The sequence below is a fragment of the Sorex araneus genome, chromosome X (assembly GCF_027595985.1).
Source record: "Sorex araneus isolate mSorAra2 chromosome X, mSorAra2.pri, whole genome shotgun sequence".
In the NCBI taxonomy this organism is placed as follows: Eukaryota; Metazoa; Chordata; class Mammalia; order Eulipotyphla; family Soricidae; genus Sorex; species Sorex araneus.
In genome coordinates this window covers 115,699,114-115,712,944 of record NC_073313.1, presented here as the reverse complement: position 1 = coordinate 115,712,944, position 13,831 = coordinate 115,699,114, and positions in this window count along the sequence as shown.

Here is a 13,831-nt window from a genome sequence, read left to right as displayed (position 1 = left end):
AACATCACTAATCATCAGGGAAATGCAGATCAAAACAACAATGAGATATCATCTCACACCACAGAGACTGGCCCACATCCCAAAAAACAAAAGCAACCGGTGTTGGCGTGGATGTGGGGAGAAAGGGACTCTCCTTCACTGCTGGTGGGAATGCCAACTGGTTCAGCCCTTTTGGAAAACAATATGGACGATTCTCAAAAAGTTAGAAATTGAGCTCCCATTTGACCCAGCAATACCACTCCTGGGAATATATCCCGGAGAGGCAAAAAGGTATAGTAGAGATGACATCTGCATTTCCATGTTCATTGCCGCTCTGTTCACAATAGCCACAATATGGAAAAAACCAGAGTGCCCGAAAACAGATGATTGGCTAAAGAAACTCTGGTATATTTACACAATGGAATACTATGTAGCTGTCAGGAAACATGAAGTCATGAAATTTGCATACAAGTGGATCAACATGGAAAGTATCATGTTGAGTGAAATGAGTCAGAAAGAAAGAGACAGACATAGAAAGATTGCACTCATATGTGGAATATAATGTAACTGAGAAGTACAAGTTGGCAACGATGCAACTTCTGGCAGATATCTCTCTGGACTTAGTTACTAAAATACTAAATTACAGAAACCCAAAACTGAGAGGCCGCTAAGTGTGGTCACTCGACCTCACACTTCTTCATCCTCAGCAATGGAAAACAAATTACCTAATGCTTCCTTTTCAGCAGGTCTGACTTTAGGGGAGAGACTCTCCAAACAATAATAGTGAGTTTTGTTGAAATATTGTATGCAATCAAAGTGAAAGTAAAGTGAAATTTATTAGTTACACAGGCGGGGGGGGCTTAGGGTGGGGGGGCTAGGGGTGTGGGGGGGTTTGGGGTGTGAGGGGGCGGGGTGGAGCTATACTGGGATTCTTGGTGGTGGAATATGAGCACTGGTGAAGGGATGGGTATTCGAGCATTGTATAACTGAGATTTAAACCTGAAAACTTTGTAACTTTGTAACTTTCCACAATAAAAAATTAAAAAAAAAATGTTAGGGTTGGAGAGACAGTACCGGGGTTAGGATTTGATACTTGACACTACGTGGCCTGCCAAGTACAACTAGGTGTGACTCAGGAGGTCTCGAAATACTGCTGGGGTGGCCCTGGTACTTCCTGACATCACAGGGCCTGAGCAGCCCTGGATCCCAGGTCCTAGAATTGAACCACTGGCTGGTTGGCCAAGCATTGTTGGACACCTCTTCCCCCAAATTAGAGTTTTGTTTTGCAAAAAAAGAGAGCAAAATCTTGTAGAGAGGATTAAAAGATAAACTACCGAGTGGGAAAAATATTTACAAAACATATATCTTGGAAAGGCTTGATATCAAAAATATATAGAGAACTCTTAATACAGTACATAAAGAAAGAAACTAATAGCAATTGGAAAATGGGGAAAGTGTGATATTTGACCAGAGGCCTTGAAAATGGCAAATAAGCACAAGAGAAAAGCAACATCAGTAACATCAGAGAAATGTAAATTCAAACCATAACAAAATAGTAACACGTATCAGAATACCAAGTGCTGCTGAAGAGGTGGCAGAACTTTGTTAATCACACATCCTAGGTGGGAATGTCAACTGACACTCCAAAATTATTTTGGTCATTTCTTTAAACATTAAAGGTGCAACTGCCAGACATATCAGCAATTGCACTCCATTTCATTTTATGGCATCTATGCATTTCTGCCATAAAATGAAAATTTATGTTCAGGTAAAAAGACTTGTAAATAGATGTTTATAGCTGACTTGTTTGTATTAACTAGAAACTCTAAACAAATGGGATGACTTTTAGCAGGTGAATGGTAACAAACAAAAATACATGTATGTATAATTGAACTTCAACAAAATATATTCCTAAATATAGTTTCAAGTATATATATGTTTTGATGGACTGGAGCAATAGCACAGCGGGTAGGGCATTTGCCTTGCATGTGGCCAACCCGGGTTTGATTCCTCTGACCCTCTCAGAGAGCCAGGCAAGCTACCGAGAATATCCCGTCCGCATGGCAGAGCCTGGCAAGCTACCCATGGTGTATCCCATATGCCGAAAACAGTATATGACTCAACAATAAAAAGAATAAACCATTACAATTATCAGAATCATTGTGGTATAAGATATCTCTCCTTTTTGGTTCTCTGCTTTGAACAACTAATTTGACATTCATCCATGAATGAAAGATTCTGTGGAATTTGTGGGATCCTGCACCATATGTCAAGGGAAATAAGAAGAATATCTTGGCCACTGTGTATTGACAAACAGAACTTACTTAGTATATAGGCCATGGAACCAGTAGGAATTCACAAAAATGGTTACTGTCTCTTGGGGTCAAGAAAAATCAAGGACATACTGACTTGAGCAGTCACTCACAGATAAAAAGCTTTTGTAGAAGTCTAGTCTTCTGGAAGAAGAATTCCCAAACTGCATTGGAGGGGGAGAGAGTGAGTCTGTGTGTATCACTAAGGATGAGAAACTTTGCTAGAAATACTCCTTCTCCAAGGCAGCACTCCTTGGTGCTAAACTAGCTGGAAGGTGAACTCTACTCTGGGGGAAAGGGAAAATGATGAGTACTTGGTTATCCCAGACGATTGGAATACTATAAAACAAAACAAAACAACAAACCACAAACACTATGTCTCTTCCATAGCACCAGTGCATGGAGATGGAACCTCCCTGACTCTAGTGAAGGAGAAGACTGGAAGAACTTTAGTAGGAAGACAGTCCAGCATGAGAGGCTGAAATTGCCTCATCTAAATATTCCTTTAAGATAGAGAATAAAACAAATATATCTACTCTCACCAACTCTTATTCAACTTAGTATTTAATTCCTGAGTAGAGTAATTAGGTGAGACAGAGAAATTAAAGGAGTTCAAAATAGAAATGAAGAAGTAAATTGACATTATTTATAGTTGTGATGGTTTTATATAAAGAAAACATTAAAGATCACAAGAAATCTAGTGGTACTAATCAATACATTCAGTAAAGTTCCAGAATGTAACATCAATACACAGAAGTCAATTGAATTTCTATACAACCAACATATTACAGAAAAGTAAAATAAAAAATCTATCACATTCACAATTTTATCAAAAGCAATAAAATATGAATAAATTTAACCAAGGAAATGAAAGCTTTACAATGAAAACCGTAAGCCTTTGATGAAAGAAATTAAGACAGAAACAAATGAAAGTATATCCTTTGTTCATTGACCAGAATAATATTGTTAATACATCCATGCTACACCAAACCATCTACATAGATTCAATACTGTTATATCAAAATCTCAATGGAATTCTTCAAAGAAGTTTTAGAATATACTAAAACTTGTATAGCACCACAAAAGACTCTGGGTACTCAATACAGTCCTGACAAAGATTAACAAAACTGGAGGCAGAAGACTTCATGATTTCAAACTATGTTGCAAAACCATAATATCAAAACAGTTTGGCACTGCGATAAAAATAGACATATAGCCCAATTGGACCATAGAATGTAGAAATAAAATCATAATAATTTAACAAGTGAGCTAGGAAGACTCAATTGAGAAGATAATCTATTCCATAAACAGTGTTGGGAGAAAAATACAAGCACATGCAGGAAAAAAAATGCATTTTTATTGAGACAGAACCATCTAGTACAAATCTGATATACAAATAATCTACAGCAAGAATACAGAGTCATTGTTACCTGCACAACAATGTGCTTTGTGCAGATATTTCAGGGATTATCAAATATTTCAACCCATTATCCCTTTATTCCCTTGATTAAACACATGCTTATATAAAGTCAACTTCAGGTTGTACTCTGAAAATTAGAAATTTACCACTTACTTCCATCTTTGATCAGGTTATTTTTTTTTGAGGCTTATACACAAAGCCCAGAAATTTGGTATAAAATGCTAACAAATTTAATGAATTACACATGACAGACATCAAAAAGTGAAAACAATTAAGACTTAAGACTGGTTGAAACTAGTTGAATACAAGATGGAGGATAAGTGGCCTACAAATAACACCCAACTTTTTTATATTATCCTTGCAATCCATTTGCATTATAAAAATAATATCCACTTGACAGCATAATTGCCATAGCAATTGCACAACGGTAAGGTGTTTGCCTTGCACGCAGCTGACCCGGGTTCGATTTCTCTGTCCCTCTCGGAGAGCCCAGCAAGCTATTGAGAGTATCCTGGCCACATGGCAGAGCCTGGCAAACTACCCATGGTGTATTCGATATGCCAAAAACAGTAACAACAAGTCGCACAATGGAGACATTACTGGTGCCCACTAGAGCAAATCAATGAACGATTGGACAACAGTGCTGCAGTGCTTCCAGCCAGAAATCTCCTGAAATTTAATCCATATTCTACCTCATTAATATATCTTGTTTCTCTATCTGCATAACCTCAAACTTTGTTAAGAGCAGTGATGCTCACTTTGTAGCATGCCTGAACTCTTATTTTTAGTGCATACATTTGCTTTTAATAAACTGCTCTATTATGAATCATCTCTAAATTCTTTCCTGAGGTGAAGTCAAGAACCTGGATACTTGGGGTCTGATTTATAGCTGTGGTTCTGACTAGTTTTCCTACAATGCTATCTTAGCACTATTTATAAACTTTAAATAGGATAAAGGTTCAGGCATAAGACCTAATATTGTAAATCAATATTATTATAGGACCAAAAGTATTGTAAGGGGAAAGAGAGGTTTTTGTGTGTGAAAATTGTTACGTCTTGTCATGGGGTTGTTAATTTCTTTTTTTTTTTTTTTTTTTTTTTTGCTTTTTGGGTCACACCTGGAGATGCACAGGGGTTACTCCTGGCTCTGCACTCAGGAATTACCCCTGGCGGTGCTCAGGGGACCATATGGGATGCTGGGATTCGAACCCGGGTTGGCCGCGTGCAAGGCAAACGCCCTACCCGCTGTGCTATCACTCCAGCCCCAAGGGGGTTGTTAATTTCTTGTCTAAGAATTTACTAAGCTGTTTCTTGCTAGTTGAGCCTTCAGTGTTAGCGGTTTGTTTTTGATTTTTTGTTTTTTGTTTTTTTGTTTTTGTCTTTGTTTTTAGGTCACACCCAGCGTTGCACAGGGGATACTCCAGGCTCATGCACTCAGGAATTACCCCTGGCAATGCTCAGGGGACCATATGGGATGCTGGGACTCAAACCCGGGTCGGCCGTGTGCAAGGCAAATGCCCTACCTGCTGTGCTATTGCTCCAGCCCCCAGTGTTAGTGTTTTTGTTATTGAGTTTAACTGACTTCTGTTGTTTTCCTGTCCAATTTGGTGTGCTCCTACTGGAATTTCAGTATTGAGGAATTAGAAGGTGTTATGGGGATGAATATGTGACTACACAGTCTAGAGATTTCAGGATCTGTGGTCTAGGCCAATGAGTTGACATGGCAGTGGCTGAGGGAGGTGGTTGTGACTGCTCAGGCATCCACAAGCATGGGGAGTGATGGAGGGAGGCTGCCTGCCCGACACTGAGAAAACCCCAGAGTTCTCAGTCTGGGCACCAGGGTACCTGAAATTATTCACAGTTTGGTGTCTCTGCAGAGAATGTTAGTGAAACAGTGGAGTTGATCCTTTGACAGGGCTGCAGAAGTGGGATGTGGGTGCAACTGCTGGGACTTCGGCAGGGTGGTTACTCGGCCTGCTCCACCTCCCTCAGGTGCCACAGTGCATCCATGAATTTTAGCTTCTTAAAACTTGTCTTTGTATTAAGGTGTATGTGTGTGTGTATTAATGTTACTATAGTGCTGTGGATGCAACTCAGTATCCCACACATGTGAGACATGTCTTACCAGTGAGTCACGTCTCTATCTTTTAGGTGTGGTCTTTTGAGAGGCCACACCAGCAGTGATCCGGGCTTGCTCCTTGTTTTGTATGCAGAGATCACTCCTTGTGGAGCTCAGGGGATCAGATGTGATACAAGGGATTGAATCTGGGTCAACCATGTGCAAGGTAAATGTCCTTCCTGCTCTTCTATTGCTCCACCTTTTAGTAATTATTTTTAATATAACATCAAAAGCAACAAAAGGTAAAACATATGTAACTCAATCAAATAAAAATATCTTGCAGCAAAAGAAACAAATTCAGCACTGCCTGTGGAAGGGAAGAAAAATCATATATCACATAAGGTGTTTATATCCAAAATAGAAAATTATATACAAGTTAATAATGAAACAATCTAGTTAAAAGATGGGCAGAAGTACTAAACATATATTTCCCCTAAGAATACATTTAGATGCCCAATAGATAAAGAATAGATATTCAATATCACTAATCATTAGTAAAATGCAAATTGAAGCGACATGGAGCTGTGACCTCAGACAGTTACAGTGGCAAGCTAGACCCAAGAAGATAAGGTATAAAAATCATTGGCAATGGAACACAAGGAATCCTTGTGTAATGCTGGTTGGAACTTACTTTGGTGCAGCCATTGTAGAAAACAGTAAGGAGGTCCTCCAAAAACTTTAAAATAGCACCAGAGAGATAGAACAGGAGGTAAGATTTGCATGTGACTGACCCTGTTCTGGTCCCGGGCACCACATGTGGTCCCTGAGCACTTCCAGGAGTAATACCTGATCAGAGAGCCAGGAATAAGCCCTGAGCACTTTAAATATTTAATTTTTGTGTCAAAAATTAAACATTTAAGATATTATATAATCCAGCAATCTCAGTCCTAGGTATATATCAAAATGAAATGGAGATAAAATATTAAAACTAATCTGTATTACCATATTTGTCTGGTTTAGGAGCCACACAGAGAAATACACATAGGCTACTCTTGGCTGTATTCTTGAAGGATTCTACTGATGGTGCTTAAGGGACAAAGTAGCTCTTATGAATCAAAAGTGGGTTTCCTACACACTAAGTATGTGCTTCAGCCCACTGAGCTATTTCTTTGGCTCTTGCACTCCTATATTTTGTTGTAGTTTTATTCACTATAACCAAGATATGGAAACTACCTTAGTGCCTATTGATAGATTAGCAGTGAGAAATGTGTGATATACATACATACATATGCATAATAAAATACCACTCAATCATGAGAAAGGAAATCTTGCCATAAGCTACAACATTGATGACACTTGAGATCTTTACAATTAATGAGATAAGCCTGACAAAGAGAGATAAATATTATACGATATTGCTTATAAATAGAAACTAAAAGTATCAAATTCAGCTTAGTGGTGGAAAGCCTGTCTTAGAAGCATGAGGCTCACAATTCAATATTTGGTACTGTCCTGTATACTCAGCTTAATCCCTGTGGCACTGCCATTGGTTATCCCCAGTGCCACAACAAAGTGTACAATATCCAGCACATTGAAACGAAGCATGAGACTTCAGTAAGCATCACAACCATGTGTGAGGCCCCTAGTCATCCCAACAATCACAAGGAGAGAGAGGGGAGGGGAGGGAAGAGAGGGGGAAAGGAAGGGAAAAGGGGAAGGAAGGGAGAAGGGGAGAAGGGAAGGAAAAGGGGGAAGGAGGGTAAAAGGGGTGAAAAGAAGGACAGGAGGGGAGAGGAGGGGAGTAGAAAAGTCAAATGCAGAAGCAGCAGAGTGTAGATGGTGGTGGCACTAGGTGATAAAGGGTAGCAAAAGTTGGGAGATATTCAAGAGCTTCACAGTCTTCCATTTAAGAAGATAAATACATTCTGGAGGTCCATAGATTAGCATCATGATTATAGTCAACTATACTGTAATATATAACCCAAACTGCTAAGAAATTAAATTTTAATTTTTTTTTAATTTTAAATGTTTTTTACTGCAGGATAACATTGGTTTGTCCTTTCTGCCTTGCCACAGGGAGCTTAGGTTTATTGGATTACTCCCATCACAGTGCTCCCATTATTCTGTGTTTATTTGTAACCTCTGTCTTTGTGCTCAGCTTCCCCAACTGGTCAATCACCTTTATCTCCTAATCAGACTCTGTTAACTTGTAAATATTGCTTTTCTTTTCTCCTTATGTCTTTTGCATAGTTAATTAATTCAGAGGTATGTCCTTTTTGTATAGAAACAGGAAGACAGTTAATGCTATCTTTTGTAACTTGGGAGTTAATTGACTCCGAATAATATTCATTCCTGGGCATCTGTTTTCTCGACTTAAGCTCAGTTGCCTTTACTTCCTAGCACTCCAAAAGCAGGGTTTCAATGAGGGACTGGACAGACCCAGGGAAATCTGTGAGCTACCCTGGCATCGAAATGGGCCAGGCCTAGTGCCATAACACTTAACAATAAATTAAGCGCATGGTTATGAACAAATTCTATCATGATCCAAAAAGTAACAACTAGATTAGGACCCTGCTAGGGTTAGGAAAGATTAATCTGGCCTGAGCACTGTAGTCTGGGATCTATAGGGAGATGTCTCCAGGAGAGCCACACTCTAAGCTTAATGTATATCTTACTGTGTCCATACAAAATAACTAATGTTCAGAAGTAGAATTAAGATGTCAATTAAGTTATTGAACTAAAGAAAGGAGAAAAACCCCTAGGTGATATTTCTGCCCTTGAGCTGATCCCCTGGCTGCAGGTGATCAGGAACGGCTTTGATATGTTGATTGTGCTGCCTGACCTAGCAGATTGCTACCTCTAATGTGGAGAAGAGACAAGAGATGAAAGACCAAGGCAGAGAGTTGGAGTTTGAGAGATGAGCGAGGGAGACAGGATGAGACGGGAATGAGAATAAGGGGCTTAGAGTGGAACAGGCACATGGGGACAATGGAATAAATGACAACTGATCACCAACCAGACTGGCCCTCATTTCCTCCTTCGTCCGCCCTTGGCATCAGCTGTTCCTGGGGGGAACATCCTGAGACCACTGAATTCAGGCAGCAAGAGAGAGCAGCAGGATTTCCCAGTTGTTTGGTGATTACACAAAAAGGAACTATAACCTATAAAGTATAATCTTTAATTTATAAGATATTAGCTAAGGCTGCCTTGGCAATCATATTAAATTATGTTATATATATTTATTATCTTTATATACATATATTAAATACATTTATATTTGATAAGCTTATTATATACATCAAATTCATTCAACATCATGATCATCCACATCCCGTTGATTGTCGAATTTCTCGAGCAGTCTCAGTAACATCTCCATTCGTCCTAGCCCTAAGATTTTAGAAGCCTCTCATTACTCGTCCTTCCTAACAGTGCCGCATTGGTAGCTCTTTCAGGGTCAGGGGAATGAGACCCAGCATTTTCACTGGTTCTGGCATATGAATACACCATTAGGAGTTTGTGAGGCTCTCCCATGTGGGCAGGAAACTCTCGGTAGCTTGCCAGGTTCTCCCAGAGGGAGAAGCCTACTTCTCCCTACATTCAACATCTTATGTAAATTATTTTTCCAAAGATGTCCCAGATTTTCAGTAATGAGAATAAAGGGGTTAAGTCACTTGCCTTGCACATAATTGGTCTATTGATCTGCAGCACCACACATGATCTACCAAGCATCACAAGGAGTGATTCCTGAGCACAGAGCCAGGAGTAAATCCTGAGCATTGTTTAAGGTGATCTAAAATTTTTAAACAGAAATTGAAAACAATATTATGGTATCCAACTTCTCTTGTATTCCCAATGGTATTATCATTTAAAAAAATTTTGAAGAGGTTTTTTTAGTTTTGTGGGTTTTTTTGTTGTTGTTTAGGGCTACTCCTGGCTCTGCAATAAGGAATCACTCCTGGTGATACTTGGGGGACCATATGGGATGATGGGGATGGAACACGGGTAAGCTGTGTACAAAGCAAACATCCTACCCACAGTACTATTGCTCTAGCCTTTTATAAACATACAATGTAAAAAATGAGATGCATAATGAAAAGCATCCACTGCTGCCCCTTGTTCCACCCCCATGGCAATAAGATATTGGGGAGTAATTAAATCAACTAGCCTTAAGACTGACAGGACCCACTTTGTGGGCTAAGTAACTGGTCTGATAAGGATTCTACCTTGCACATAGGCAGGTCCGGAGAATGGTGGAAACACCCCCTATCTCCCATGACCCCCACTGCCTGCAGGGAAGCTCCAGTAGAAACAAAGGTCAGGAAAAGAATATCAAAGAATTCATTTTCTGTTTGTGTGTGTGATTTATTTCTAATTTCAGTGCATCTTGGTCTGAGAAGACCTTTGGTACAATCTCTATCTTCTTAATTTTATGGAGGTATGTTTTGTGGCTCAGTATATGGCCTATCTTGGAGAATGTTCCATGCACACTTGAGAAGAATGTATATTCAGCTTTTTGAGGATGAAGTGTCCTGTATATATCAAGTCCCTTTCTTCCGTTTCTTTCCTCAGATGAAGTATGTCCTTGCTAAGCTTGAGTCTGGTTGATCTATCAAGAGGTGTTTAAGTGGTGTTGAAGTTTCCCACTAGTATTGTGTTGCTATCGATGTCTTTCTTCAAGTCTTTGAGTAGTTGTTTTAAGTACTTTGCTGGTCCCTCATTAGGTGCATATATATTTAGTATTGTAAGTTCTTCCTGTTGTACAGATCACTTTATCAATAAGAAATCACCTTCACTGTCTCTTGTCACCTTCTTCAGCCTAAAATTAATATGGTCAGATACTAGGATGGCTACACAAGCTTTTTATGGGACTTGTTTGCCTGTGGGATCATTTTCCAGCATTTGACTTTGAGCCTGTGTTTGCTCTGACCATTGACATGTGTTTCTTGCAGGCAGCAGAATGTTGTGCTCAATTTTCTCTACTACAAAGCAGTAGTAATTAAAACAGCATGGTATGGGGCTAGAAACAGAACCGCAGACCAATGAAACAGAGTTGAATATCCTGTCACAGACCCCCAAATATATGGCCACTTTATCTTTGACAAAGGAGCAAGAAATGTGAAGTGGAACAAGGAAAGCCTCTTCAACAAGTGGTGCTGGGAAAACTGGATAGCTACATGAAAAAAAAAATGAACTCTGACCTCTGTCTAATGCCAGGCACAAAAGTCAGATCAAACTGGATTAAAAACCTCAATATCAGACATACATCTACAAGGTACATAGAGGAAAATGTAGGCAGAACTCTCCATGACATTGAAACTAAAAGCATCTTTAAGGATGAAACAGCACTAACCATGCAGGTGGAAGCAAACTTAAACAAATGGGACTACATCAAACTGAGAGGCTTTTGCACTTCAAAAGAAACAGTGACCAAAATACAGAAAGAGCTCACAGAATGGGAAAGAATATTTACCCAGTACCCATCTGATAAGGGATAAATATCCAGGATATATAAGACACTAGTAGAATTGTATAAGAAAAAAACCTCCAACCCCATCAAAAACTGGGGAGAAGAAATGAACAGAAGTTTCCTCAAAAAAGAAATACGAATGTCCAAAAGGCACATGAAAAAACTGCTCCACCTCGCTAATCATCAGGGAGATGCAAATCAAAACAACAATGAGACATCATCTCACACCACAGAGACTGGCACACATTCAAAAGAACAAAAGCAACCAGTCCTGCTATGGACGTGGGGAAAAAGGTACGGTCTTTCACTGTTGGTGGGAATGCTGACTGGTCCAGCCTTTCTGGAAAACAATATGGACAGCCCTTCTAAAACTAGAAATTGAGCTTCCATATGACCCCACATTACCACTTGTGGAAATATATCCTGAGGATGCAAAAAATCACAGAAAAAATGACATCTGTACCTGTGTGTTCATTGTAGCACTGTTCACAATAGCCAAAATATGGAAACAACCCAGGTGCCCTAGAACAGATGACTGGTTAAAGAAACTTTGGTACATCTACACAATGGAATACTATGCAGCTGTTAGGAGAGATGGAATCATGAAATTTGCTTATAAATAGATAGACATGGAGAGTATCATGCTAAGTGAAATGAGTCAGAAAGAGACAGAGAGACATAGAAGGACTGCACTCATTTGTGGAGTATAGAATAACATCACATGAGGCTGACACTCAAGGACAGTAGATACAAGGGCCAGGAGGATTTCCCCATAGCTGGAAGCCTGCTTCATGAGTGGAAGGGAGAAGGCAGATAGAATAGAGAAAGAATCACTAAGAAAATGATGGCTGGAGGAATCATTTGAGATGGGAGATATGTGCCTAAAGAAGATAATGGAACAAACATGATGACCTCTAAGTGTCTTAGTTGAAAGCCATAATGCCCCAAAGTATAGAGAGAGTATTGGGAATATTGTCTTCCATGGAGGCAGGGAAGGGTGAGAGGGGGTGGGTATACTGGGGGTATTGGTGATGGGGAATGTGCACTGGTGGAGGGATGGGTGTTTGATCATTGTGTGATTGTAACCCAAACATGAAAGCTTGTAACTATCTCACAGTGATTCAATAAAAATTTTTTAAAAAGAATATCAAAGATCAATTGTGGAGAGCTGCCACGGGACCGTGCTTCATGGACACCTGTTTCTTGTTAATTACACCGTGCTTCGTAGATAACACCTGATAAGGAATCAGGATGTCTTGTCACGCCACGAGCTGTAACTAGTTTATCAGCTGCAGACACTTGGGCGTAAGCAGGCAGCGAGGGGTAGATAAGGAGGGAAGCTGCCTAGCTAGGTGGGGTTCCTCCTCATTCATCCCTCATTCCTCTTCTTTCCCATTTTGCATGAGAAGGTCCCTCTGAATAAATCGCTGCCAGAAGAATCTCCGGGTTGCGTAATTTCTTACAATCAATAACTGCTCCCAACTCTACCCCTAGGCAACCAACCCAGGGAAGACTTACATAGATTAATAACTAAAAAGCTCTATGTGTGGCAAGTTGGGTGAAACCTTAAAAAAGCCAACTCAGAACAAAGAAGTACATACATAATTGTTGCCAGCCCATGAACTTAGTGTCTGCACCCACTTGTTGCTCAAATCTTTCCTCCTGAGATGTGTAATTTCATATTTTAACACTGGGGTGTATACTAGAGTTCCATCTTCACTCTGGTTGGAGAATAACACACACTTCCTCTCTTCACTCTGGAGAAATCCATATTCTCTCTCATTTGAGCGTGCTTCTCTCTCTCTCTATCTCTCTCTCTCTTCAAAATTTCTAAATAAAACCTGTTTTTATTTCACTTCTCATCTCCTCTGAAATTGTTTTCTTTGAATGAAAGGTGAGGATCTGAAAGGCCTGCTTAAGGTCTAGGACTGACTTTCCTTTCCTGTAAAGAGCAAGGCTCACTGAGACTCGTACCAATGTGAGATTCCCTAGCCATTGCCTGGGTGGCAGAGGTGGATAGAGTGAGAAAGTGGTAGATTTCCTTCTCAGGCTTTCCCCTCCACTTTACATAAGATACTGATGTGGGCCCTGATGTTGGCAAGTAGATAGCGAAAGGCCCCTGGCAATGAAACTTAGATCATCAAAGTCTCCGGGGAGGAGAATCCTGAGACTGACCCACCCTGTGGATACAGGAAAAGGACCTGATAAGACCTTCAACAGACTCTGAGGACAATAGACCCCTCCCCAGGGGGTTCCCCAAAGAAGGCCATCACCACTTCCAACCTCCCTGGTAACATCCTTAGCAACGGACTTTTACCTGGGAAGAAGCCCCCACGTGGGGGGCAGGTTGGAGAAACCCTATAAAGGCCACCTTGAACAAAGGAAGTGCGCGCATATGCTGCCTGAGCCCATGTGCTGCTTGTGCCATGTGGCCGAGCGCATGTGTCGCCCGCATCTTCCCCCTTGAGATGTGTACTTTTCATGCTTTCGTGTCCAGTGCTAGGATGTGTGTAGCTCTCTCCATCTTTGGAGGAGCCCGCGTTCTTTCTTGAGCGCGTTACTCCTACTGGTTTTCCCTTTCCACTTATCCTTTC